This window comes from Quercus lobata, chromosome 5 (genome assembly GCF_001633185.2).
Source record: "Quercus lobata isolate SW786 chromosome 5, ValleyOak3.0 Primary Assembly, whole genome shotgun sequence".
In the NCBI taxonomy this organism is placed as follows: domain Eukaryota; kingdom Viridiplantae; phylum Streptophyta; class Magnoliopsida; order Fagales; family Fagaceae; genus Quercus; species Quercus lobata.
In genome coordinates this window covers 61,462,719-61,474,358 of record NC_044908.1, presented here as the reverse complement: position 1 = coordinate 61,474,358, position 11,640 = coordinate 61,462,719, and the positions used below count along the sequence as shown (strand labels likewise).

General features: G+C 36.5%; 1 pseudogene; it reads left to right on the top strand.

The window, feature by feature from the left end:
- The first annotated feature begins 3,795 nt into the window (after positions 1-3,795).
- Positions 3,796-9,985, top strand: LOC115990872 (annotated as a pseudogene).
- The last annotated feature ends 1,655 nt before the right edge of the window (positions 9,986-11,640 follow it).

The window sequence follows — 11,640 nt, the reverse complement described above, 5'->3', positions numbered from 1 at the left end:
TGGAAGGGCTTCGGAGACGAGTTTAAAAAGAGATCTGATTGTTTACTTAATGTATTGCTTTCTCTTTTTTTTTTTTTTTTTTTTTTTTTTTTTTTTTTTTTTTTTTTTTCAATCTTTTGTATAGGCTTGTTTAAGCCCTTCTTTGTACGTTGTAATACATCTTTATATTAATAAAAATTGGCATCACTTTACTTGACATGTTCTATCTCTATACTTTCGAAATGATAACGCAATGCGTAGACATACAATTTTGTAAATTCTTTTTATTTTTCAACCGCGACCGACGTCTAGGACCAAAGTCCCAATTAATAAAACGATTTTGCTACGTGCTTATAAGAACAATCCGGCTTAATAATACTGAATGGAACAAATGACACTTAGGGCTAAAACTCCCATTAGGCAGGAAAAGAAAGGACATTATGATGAGCCTACTGAATCGGCCTGGCATAATATCGCCAACCTTAGAGTACAATACTTGGGACCCTAATCCTTTATCAAAGAGAAAGGCGCTATTATGAATTTGCAAGTGCTGTTCGGCACAATAATATAACATTTGAATCAATGACACCTAGGGCCAAAATACTCACTAAGAAAAAGATATCACCATAACTTTAATAGAGTTGTTTGGCACAACAATGTCGACCTGTGAAAAACGATACTTACCCCAAAACTAGCCGAGATGATAACTGAATGCTCGATGCGGTGTAGGAAGTGACCATCCGAGGACATATCACCCGCAAAATGAACAGCACCCCTAGGCTACTGAATAGTGGGGCGTTTCACCATCTTCTTAACGTTCCTATTGGCCTTAACCTTTTACAGTATTTGAGCCGAGGGTTGAGTAACTTGGAATTTTTATTCAGTAGCCAATCTTATGAAACTCAATCTTTTTCTTATCCAAGTAGTTGGTTTCCCCATAGGCTTGAGTCCGAGGACCATGCAATGCCTTGGTTCTGTCCAAAACCTAGTTTTCTCATCCAAGTAGTTGGTTTCCCCATAGGCTTGAGTCCGAGGACCATGCAATGCCTTGATTCTGTCCAAAACCTAGTTTTCTCATCCAAGTAGTTGGTTTCCCCATAGGCTTGAGTCCGAGGACCATGTACTGCCTTAGTTCTGTCCAAAACCTAGTTTTCTCATCCAAGTAGTTGGTTTTCCCATAGGCTTGAGTCCGAGGACCACGCAATGCCTTGGTTCTGTCCAAAACCTAGTTTTCTCATCCAAGTAGTTGGTTTCCCCATAGGCTTGAGTCCGAGGACCATGCAATGCCTTGGTTCTGTCCAAAACCTAGTTTTCTCATCCAAGTAGTTGGTTTCCCCATAGGCTTGAGTCGAGGACACGCAATGGCTTGGTTCTGTCCAAAACCTAATTTTCTCATCCAAGTAGTTGGTTTCCCCATAGGCTTGAGTCCGAGGACCATGCAATGCCTTGGTTCTGTCCAAACCTAGTTTTCTCATCCAAGTAGTTGGTTTCCCCATAGGCTTGAGTCCGAGGACCATGCAATGCCTTGGTTCTGTCCAAACCTAGTTTTCTCATCCAAGTAGTTGGTTTCCCCATAGGCTTGAGTCCGAGGACCATGCAATGCCTTGGTTCTGTCCAAAACCTAGTTTTCTCATCCAAGTAGTTGGTTTCCCCATAGGCTTGAGTCCGAGGACCATGCAATGCCTTGGTTCTGTCCAAAACCTAGTTTTCTCATCCAAGTAGTTGGTTTCCCCATAGGCTTGAGTCCGAGGACCATACAATGCCTTGGTTCTGTCCAAAACTCAGTTTTCTCTTTGCGTGGGACCTTGGCTTTAGGGGAATTAGATCCTCGGCCAAGCCCCTAGAGCGATCTAAGCGGTTGACGCTAGCAAACGTAGCCCCTAGTCAAGAATCATAGCCCCTCGCGGGACTTTACACCAGAACTCTATAACCAACGGTTAGAAATGACAAAGGAACTCTCTCGACCTACCACCCATGCCAACGCACAAGCCTTCCCCACAGACGGCGCCAGTTGTAAGGACACGATTTCGTAACGAACCGCAACAGTGTTGGGTTCGCACATAAAAAGGCCCAAACAATATCATTTGTAGAGCGTGGGTTTGAAAGGCTAGGCCTTAGTCACCAGACGGTGGGTTTTTCGTGGTGTTCATACATGGTTATGTTTTCTTCACCCCTGGAGTCTTTCTCCTGGAGGTGGGCTGGGAGGCTCTGGTTTTTGGCCATTTTTTCCCAGTCCCTCCTCTAGATTACTTACTTTTCCTTTTATATCAGCCTTCGTTCACTGTCCTTCGTCCACGTGTAGGGTCAAACTTTCCAAGACTGATACTTGTCCCATCAGCCCATGCCCAAAGTCGTTGGGGGTGGTTGTTAAAGCCGAAGAATACAGCTCTGTCAGGTGCAGAATATTGAATGGCAGTAAGGACAGCTTTCCCTGGATATTTTAGATTTTCTTTCAAGCTTAGTCCTATACCGTCTTTGCCCCTCTTTCCGGTAAGACTTTGGGTCTGCCGAGGACTGAGCGGTCCTCGGCTGTATCCCAAGGCTATATATTATTGAGCTTGGGCCATAGCCCTCCTCGGCTTGGGCCTTTGGGATCCCTACGAGTAAATGGGCCTGGCCCATAAACTATTGGGCCCCACAAATAGATATGTACAATTGTAAGTGGTGGACACTTTCAACCTACTATTGTTTACAAAAATCCACTATTTTTAGTTGATCCCTCACAATCGAACAAATCAATAAATTGTAAAAGCATTAGCATCAAGTCTAAAAATAAATCATTTTTTGTGTTTGTTAGCACACAAAAAATTCATTTTTGCTATTTTAGCCAAATGAATTAATTAAGTCAATTTAACATACAATACGCATGGTGGTACAAAAAAATTACCAAATAACTAAATGCAGCAGAAATTAAATTTGACACGAGTGATTTGTTTACAAATGGGGAAAACCACCGAGGTAAAACCCCACTGGGTGAATTTAAGGTCACCACTCCCGAGAATCCACTATTATCAAAACTAGCGGTTATAAGTAAAGGAATTCTAGTACCTTATACTAACCTACAGTTGAACCCTTACCCCAATACACAATTGGACTTGTAATGTAGTGACAATCTCTCCTTTCAATGCACGGCTCCAAGTACGTGACTAACCAATCGATGCACGGATCCCAGTATGTGACTAACACACCAACTTGAGAAAGATGTTGGCTGCAAAGTTCTTTAGTTCATCCACATGATGAAGATTAAGAAGCTCATTGGTTATAAAACTCTTGGCATACAAACACAGCAGCTTTTTCAAGAGAAAGATGAACTAGGGCAAATTGTCTCCAGTCACATTTTGAGTGAATAATCACTTTGCATCAAGTTGCATTACCTTTGATGGCCCTTAAAAAAATCTTTATATATGTCTAGGGTTATGAGAAAAAAAGCCCTAAACAAATACACATGGATATGTGTGAAATCAGATTTGGAAATTCAAATTTCATAATTCTTGATAGATACAGTTGTCGAGCTATCTGTTGAGCTTCAAATTTTAAATCCCGATAAATACATATTTCGAGCTATCTATCGAGTTTTAATGAACAAAACTTCTTCACTAGATTCTTGGACAGATTTGCATGGCTTCAATACTTGGACTTGAACTCTTGTTCCTTGAAGTATTAAACATATCCTAGATCTATCTAATTACAAGTGTGTTTTGTCAAAAGATTAGCCAATTCTAAATGACATTCGTTCATAACAAGTTCCACATATGTCCTAACACAATTGCTTCTTGTTTTGGTTCAAGAAGTAAAAAGCAAGAGGAGCTGCATAGCATGGCCGAGTCCATAGTGTCCTTTATTGTGGAAAGGCTAGGCAACCTTCTAATTGAAGAAGCAGCATTTTTACAAGGGCTGAGCCAGCAAGTAAATCAGATTCAAATCGAACTAAAGCGAATGCAGTGCTTCTTAAAAGATGCAGACAAAAAGCAAAACAGTGATGAAAGTGTTCAAAATTGGGTTTCAGAGATTCGGGAAGCTGCCTATGACGTTCAAGATGTCATTGAAACTTTTGCCCTTGAAATTGCTTCCAAGTACAGAGACAACAACCCGATCAAGAGATTTGTTCCTAGCTTCAACAACAGCAGAAAGCTATATAAAGTGGGGTCCAAGATTGAGTCCATAAAAACAAGAATCTCCGATCTCACTAGAAGCTTACAAACTTATGGTGTGACTCCCATGAAAGAAGAGGGTTCGAGTTTAGCTTTGGACAGGCGAAGGCAATTGAGATGGTCTTATTCCCATATTATTGAAGAGTATATTGTGGGATTGGATGAAAATATAAAAGAAGTTATTGGTTAGTTGGTAAATGAAGATAAACAGTGTCAAGTTGTGTCTATTTGTGGGATGGGTGGTCTAGGAAAGACCACTCTTGCTAAGAAAGTTTACCATCACAGTGACGTTAAGCGTCATTTTGATGGTGTTGAGGACAAATTTTTCACACCACATGACTTCATTTCATTGGCAACCCGCATCACATCAACATTATATGGGATTTTGGGAAAACCTCTTTTAAAGCCCAAAAGAGCCCATATTTGTGCACAAAAAGGAATCAAAGCCCATGGTTCAAGCTCATGGCACATCATCTCATTTTTTGGCTCATAATCCAAGCTCATGAGTCTCATCGGGGGAATTTTGGGAGTCGTGGTTTGGAGGGCCAAGAAGTATATTTAGTAAAGCTCTAGTGATTCAAAGTTGATAAAGGAAAGTATGTTGCTTGGCATGTCTTCCCCAATTCCCTGAACTCTGACGGGTCAGTGTGCAATAGGTGACATTTGGGTAAGCCTCTTATATCATATAACACTTAAAATGATAAAATTTCCCATGCTCTTTATATAAAAATTAATGTTCATCATATAATATAAGTTTAAAGATGTAATTATAGTGTTTCATATCAATTATATTATTATCATCTAAATCAATTCCAAGCACATGGCTAAATATATATTAATATCTCATATCTAGCATTAAAATGCTCTCCTTACTCTCCAAGATTTGGTTAAGATACAAAAAGACCATGATTACATCTCTAAAACTTTATCAAATATATTTTCCAAAAGAGAAAACTTAACCGAAAACACCAAAAATGGCTCCAGCAGAAGCTACAACAGCTTCTACAGAAACTGAAATAGCTCCAGCGGAAGCTGCAAACAGCTTCTGCAGAAGCTGTAATAGCTCCAGATAAGCTGCAGACAGCTCCAGCAGAAGCAGAAACACCTTCTGCAGAAGTTGAAACAGTTCCAGCACATTCTGTAGTAGCTCCAGCTATGGTACCAGAAAAATCTCATAAAGCTTATCTCACCATCTTTAGTTAAATCATGAATTTAATGCCATATACTTTCCTCTAAGCAAATGATGTAATTCGGATGACATCATCCAACTTTAACAGCTGTGATTGACAGCAGTTACAGCTATAACTTCTGCCATTAAGTCTCTAACTTTGCTTCTTTTGGCTAAAAAAACAAAAGACCACTTACTTTGTCAAAGATTTTTCCTGATTTGCTAAGTTTCCCTTCAACTAGTTCTGATCTAGTTACATAGCTTGGCTCTATATAAAGAGGACCAAGCTACACACTAAGGGCTCTCTCAGCTCTCTGCTCTCTTTCTCTAATCCCCCCCCCCCTCTGACTCTCTCTCTGATCTCCCTCTCTGATCTCTGGCCTCTCTGATCCATCTCACCCTCTTATGCAGAAACTTCACTCATTTTGCTACAAAATACATATTTTTACACTTCTCCATCTCCCTTACAAAAATATCTCTTCTTAGAGCACACCATTACACGCTAGCCCTCTCTTATCTTTAATATTCTGAAACTCCATTCATCTTGTTGCCATATCTCTAAAAGATCTCCATATCTTTCTTCATCCCTCTTACAAAACCTCTCTTCATAGATAACAACACAACACACATGTTACAACATATCATTATCCATTACCCATCTTTTCCACACTCCATTATTCTGAAACTTCATCATTTTTGCTACCCAAAACACATCTCCATCTCATTCTTTATTTCTCATACAAAATCTTCCTTCTTAGAAAGCAACATAACCATTGTCATAACACAAAAAACAATCCCAACAACAGCCTTTACTACATTTAACCTTCATTTATCTATCTCATACTTCCATTTATCTTACAAAACACATTCCTCACAAAATACCCATACATACTTCTCATATATCTCAAACTCTATGTCTCACAAAGTATACATATACAAGATCCATGTTCAACAAAGTATCTCATATAATCCCCATACATATTACAAACACCATATCTCACAATATATACATATTCCTTACCATCTCCACACACCTTAAAATATATCAAACACTTTTCCAAGAACTTATTACTAAAAGCCCTTTCTTATGAAAGGCAAAAACTTATAAAATCAAAAGTCCTTCTTATAGAAGGCAATATCACTCATATTTGACTAAAAACTAAAAAAGTATTACATGGAAAAAGTCATTTTAAGTGTATGATGAAAGGGGATAAACTTAACCAACCTATGCACACGGCTGGACTTACTTTCTCTCCCTCTAGTTGCACCTATTTTTCCCTTTCAAACATGAAATTACCATGAAAGGATTCACTTCATCATACTGCTGAAATGTTAAGCTCACTGATGTGATATGGCTGGAGTTGCAAAACATGAAGATAAGTCATCATATTTTTGTCTTCAAATTCATATTATTATGTATATTTTATTCATCATTATTATACCACTTGACTAATGTTATTATGCTACTGGACTCCTTTTCTCATGTTGCTGAAATGTTAAGGCCCACCGATGTTGTATGGCTGGAGTTGCAAAGTCTAAAAGTTGCTGAAATTCTAAGTCCACTGATGTTATGGTTGGAGATGCAAAATATGAAGATAAGTCATTATATTTTATGTTCAAATTTATATTATTAAATATATTTTATTCATTATCATTTTACCGCTGGATGCAAGCTATTTTAATACCATTATCTCACCATTTAATAAACATGGTCTCGCTGATAATAAACATACATATTAATAAATTGATATACCACCAATGGACATAAACCATTGTCTTGTATCATTTGGACATATACCACCAATGGACATATATTATTTGGACATGGACCATTGCTAGACATACCTTATTATGATGAACATGAACCATGAACCACAACTAGACATGGACTATTGGACTCATCCCATTGTTGGACATTTGACACCTAATTAATTAATTTCTAATATTGGACATCACTCAATATACATAATAATAACGTATCAACTCACCATTTAATCAAAGCTATCATGCTAAGCATATTATTTATTTATTTCAACCATTATCATGATTCTAAGACTTTGGGTTTTATCTATTTTGTAGGCTTAAAAGTACACCGGTAGCCATTGGTCTATGCGGCCCAATGTTGAATTCCAGGTTGACCTCCCCAAAACAATCCAGGCCTAGCAAAGTCACACTTCCAAAGGCACGTGGCTACGCACACAAAAAATGCCCCCGACAGATGGTTTCGCTTGGGCTTATATATCCTAGCAATGCAAAACAAGGGATGTGTGGGAAGGAATATGAATCAAACTTACCTCTCCAACCAAAGATGAGAGGGATCAAATTTCAAAAATGAGAGATGAAGAGCTGGCAAAGAAGCTTAATCAATTTTAGAAAGAGAAGAGATGTTTGGTGATCCTAGATGATATTTGGAGCATAGAGGCATGGGATTTTCTTAGTCCGGGTTTCCCGTCAGGGCAGGTAATTAGCAGCAAAATTTTACTAACAACTCGCAATAGAGACGTAGCCTCGCATATAGGTCCCTGAGGTTTTCTACAGGAACTAGGGTGTTTAAATGAAGAACAGAGCTGGGAGCTGTTTTAGAAGAAGGCATTTTAGAGACAAGATCCAATTATATTCTCATCCTATCATTTTTATGGTTTACATATGTACAATTGCATTAACACATTACAAATTGATGAAATCTTGATTCATGTTTAGAACATCTTATAATCTCATAAATGTTCTTTTATTATAGTACTTTTATTGTAATTATTATTTGATTACAATGTAGTTTTTATTGTAATTATTATGGTAGTTTTTAATGTAATTATTATTTGATTACAATGTAGTTTTTATTGTAACTATTGTAATTATTATAGTAGTTTTTATAGTAGTTTTTATTGTAATTATTATTTGATTACAATGTAGTTTTTATTGTAATTATTATTTGATCAATGTATTAAAAGCTGAGAAATGCAAATGTTTTCTTTCTTTTATTATAGTAGTTTTTATTGTAATTATTATAGTAGTTTTTATTGTAATTATTATTTGATTACAATGTAGTTTTTATTGTAATTATTGAAATTATTATAGTACTTTTTATAGTAGTTCTTATTGTAATTATTATTTGATTACAGTGTAGTTTTTATTGTAATTATTATTTGATCAATGTATTAAAAGCTGAGAAACGCAAATGTTTTCTTTCTATTGGAGTTTTTAGCTTATTTAGGGAATATTTAATTTAGGTATTAACTTAAAGTTTGTGAGGAGGGCTTCAAATCAGCTATCGAAGCCTACAATGTAATTAGGTGCGAAGCACTTCAATCTCAATCAATGAAAAGAAGATTATGCATTCAAATTCATTCAGCATTCAGCAATGCATATCACTAGTGATTTAAGATTGATAAGTAGCATGTTAGTTTGTCATCTTTGCTAAAAAGGACTAGAATCATTTATTTGGCTTCTGAAAGATCAAGGGAAAGGCTATCATTTTAAAATTTAAACTAGACAAATTCTTTCCAATCTAGGAAAAAAGGTATATAATTTCGAAGTAAGCGCTGAAGAGACGGCCATTGCAGATTAAAAGTCAGTTTAAAGTGTGGACTTGGTCAATTAGTCTTTGTCTTGAAAATAAGTTGTATAATTATTTGCCCCCCTGTAATTTGAGTTTGTCTTGTGAGTTATGCTTTCAATTGTTGGAGGTGGTAGAAATAATGAGGGTGGTGTTGTCTCTAGACTATATATATGATAGTAGAACTGTAGGATTCCAAATTAAGCATTTTGAACTAATTCTATATTAAGTATTTTCATTTGGTTGAGCATTGGTCCCATTTATCTATCTCTTTAACTTGTTGAGATTCTAATACTTAAAAATGTTATACTTTCTAATGTAGTTCCTTTGAACATTATTGTTGATGGTGTTAGTGTTGTTGTTATATATGTTTATCATGATGACGCAAAATTCAGAATTTCCAAAGACATGGAGAATTTATGGAGGGAAATGGTGGCAAGGTGTGCGGGTTTACCACTGGCAATTATTGTGCTTGGAGGACTTTTGGCAACAAAAGAAACATTGGATGAATGGGATATTATGCATCGAAATATAAAGTCACGCTTAGGTAGAGGCCACGGTCAACAATCAAAAGTTCACGAGGAGTTGGCTTTGAGTTACTTTGAATTGCCTTACCAATTGAAACCATGCTTCCTCTATCTAAGCCATTTCCCAGAGGACTTCGATATACCAGCAAAGAAATTGGTTCGACTATGGGTGACAGAAGGTTTTGTGCCTCCGAATTATAAACAAGAGGGAGATGAAAAGTTGGGAGATTATGCAGAACTCTACTTGGTTGAGTTGATAAATAGATGCATGGTTCAAGTGGGTGTAATTGGGTCAAATGGAAGGATTAAATCTTGCCGTCTCCATGATCTTATGCGAGATCTATGCTTGTCAAAGGCAAAGCAGGAAAATTTCCTCCATATACTAAGTCATTGGAGTGGAAATGAGACAATTGATTCATCAACTGGTAGTATTCGAAAGCTTGCCATCTTTTCTGATGTTCCCACAAATAACTATTACAAAGAGAATCCCCAAATCAGATCCCTTATATACTTCAATGATATTAGCGAGCAAGTCAAATCAGTTTTTAAGTACTCAAAATTGCTTAGAGTTTTGGATCTGGAAGGAATCCAATCATTGGATGGATAGTTAGTAGAGCAAATAGAAGCTGAGTCGACGTGAATCAGGCTAGTTCAGAGAGAATCGAAGCTAAGTCGACGTGAATCAGAGCCGAGTCTGCACAAATCTGTAAATTAAAAAAAAAAAAAAAAAAAAAAGCTCAGACGCAGCACCGATGCACGGGCAGCCATGTCTGTGGCCGCACCCGCGTCGAACTCCAATGTGGCACCCTCCCAGCCCCATCGGTGCTTCCTAGATTGTAACATACTTGATCTACACATACTCAACCCAAAAGATAGCCTGTCCAAATTAAGTTTAGATGGTTTAGTTTGATTTTATGATAGACAATTAATCGTTATATTTAGCTTTACGACCATTTTTTGTGGTTGGAAATCTTGCCCCAACCTTAATAAGCTATATTAATACCATAAGTTTGTTGAATTGAATTTTATCCTAATTTTATCTATAAGTAGAGAATAATATGTTTGATCTTCTTTAAGTTGCATAGAACAACTATGGTAGGTAAGCATTCTCCTGCATACTAATATAACTTGGGTTTTTTTTTTTTTTTTTTTTTTTTTTTTTTTTTTTTTTTTTTGCACAATGACTGTAAATGAAGATAGAAATTTTATTTTTCTATTATTTGACTTGCATGAAAATCATTCATATTTCTTGTAATTCCAAATAAAAAAAATGAATAGAAACCTTCACTTATGGAAACATACCCCAAGTAGGATTTGTTTTTGGTCACTTGTAGCCTCAAATGGGAAAACCAAGTCTAAATTTGTATTTGCACAAAACTAAGTGGTAAATTTATTGTTTTGAGCATAGATGTCATTTGGAAAAAAAAAAGTTGACAATCAATTAAATTGTGGTGAGTTTGTTGAGTATGTGATGTTTTGGAAAACATTTTTTACTCTAGAAAGCGGAAAATGGTTTTCCATTTATTGGGTTTGTTTTCAGTTGATCACTTAAAACGTTTTTTCATTGACTAGTGTTTTCTGTTGTACAAAATACTAGAAAATATGGAAAGCATTTTCCACCAAAACAAATGGAGTGTAACTGTCAAAAAATGTGATGAGCTAACAAAAAATAGAAACCTGATCTATCCAACTCTAAGATGAAGCTTCTACTTTTTGTTGAAAGCTTTTGTTTCATATGTTTTTTGAAGCAAGGGTCCTTTGGCATCTCTTCCATGACTTAAATATTCTTCACTTGTGTTGAATGCACGCAGGAACGTTTGCTTTGATTCAGTTCTCTGTATGCTTGGCAAAGACTGCAATATAATGTTTTTGATTAGGACAATAATAGCAAAAAGTCATGAAAACTTGTGTCCATAACCTATCATCTGGTAAAGGAACGAAAAATGGACAACAATAGCAAAAAGTTATGAAAACTTGTGTCCATAACCTATCATCTGGTAAAGGAAGGTAAAATAACCAATTAGGAGCCTGTTGAATGGTAATTAATCCATTTTAGTTTGCTGCTGGCTCAAATTTCGACAGCAGCACACAAGCTTCTCCATTCTGCTTTCACTCTCATTTGGCAATGGAGTTTAGTTCATTAAGAAAAAGGTAATGATGCTGGTTGACATACTATGTCAAAGACATCTCTAACATTGTCCTCTTATCTCTTTGAACATGTGAGTAGCTAAGACTGTTGATACTTGTAAAGTTGTGATTTAC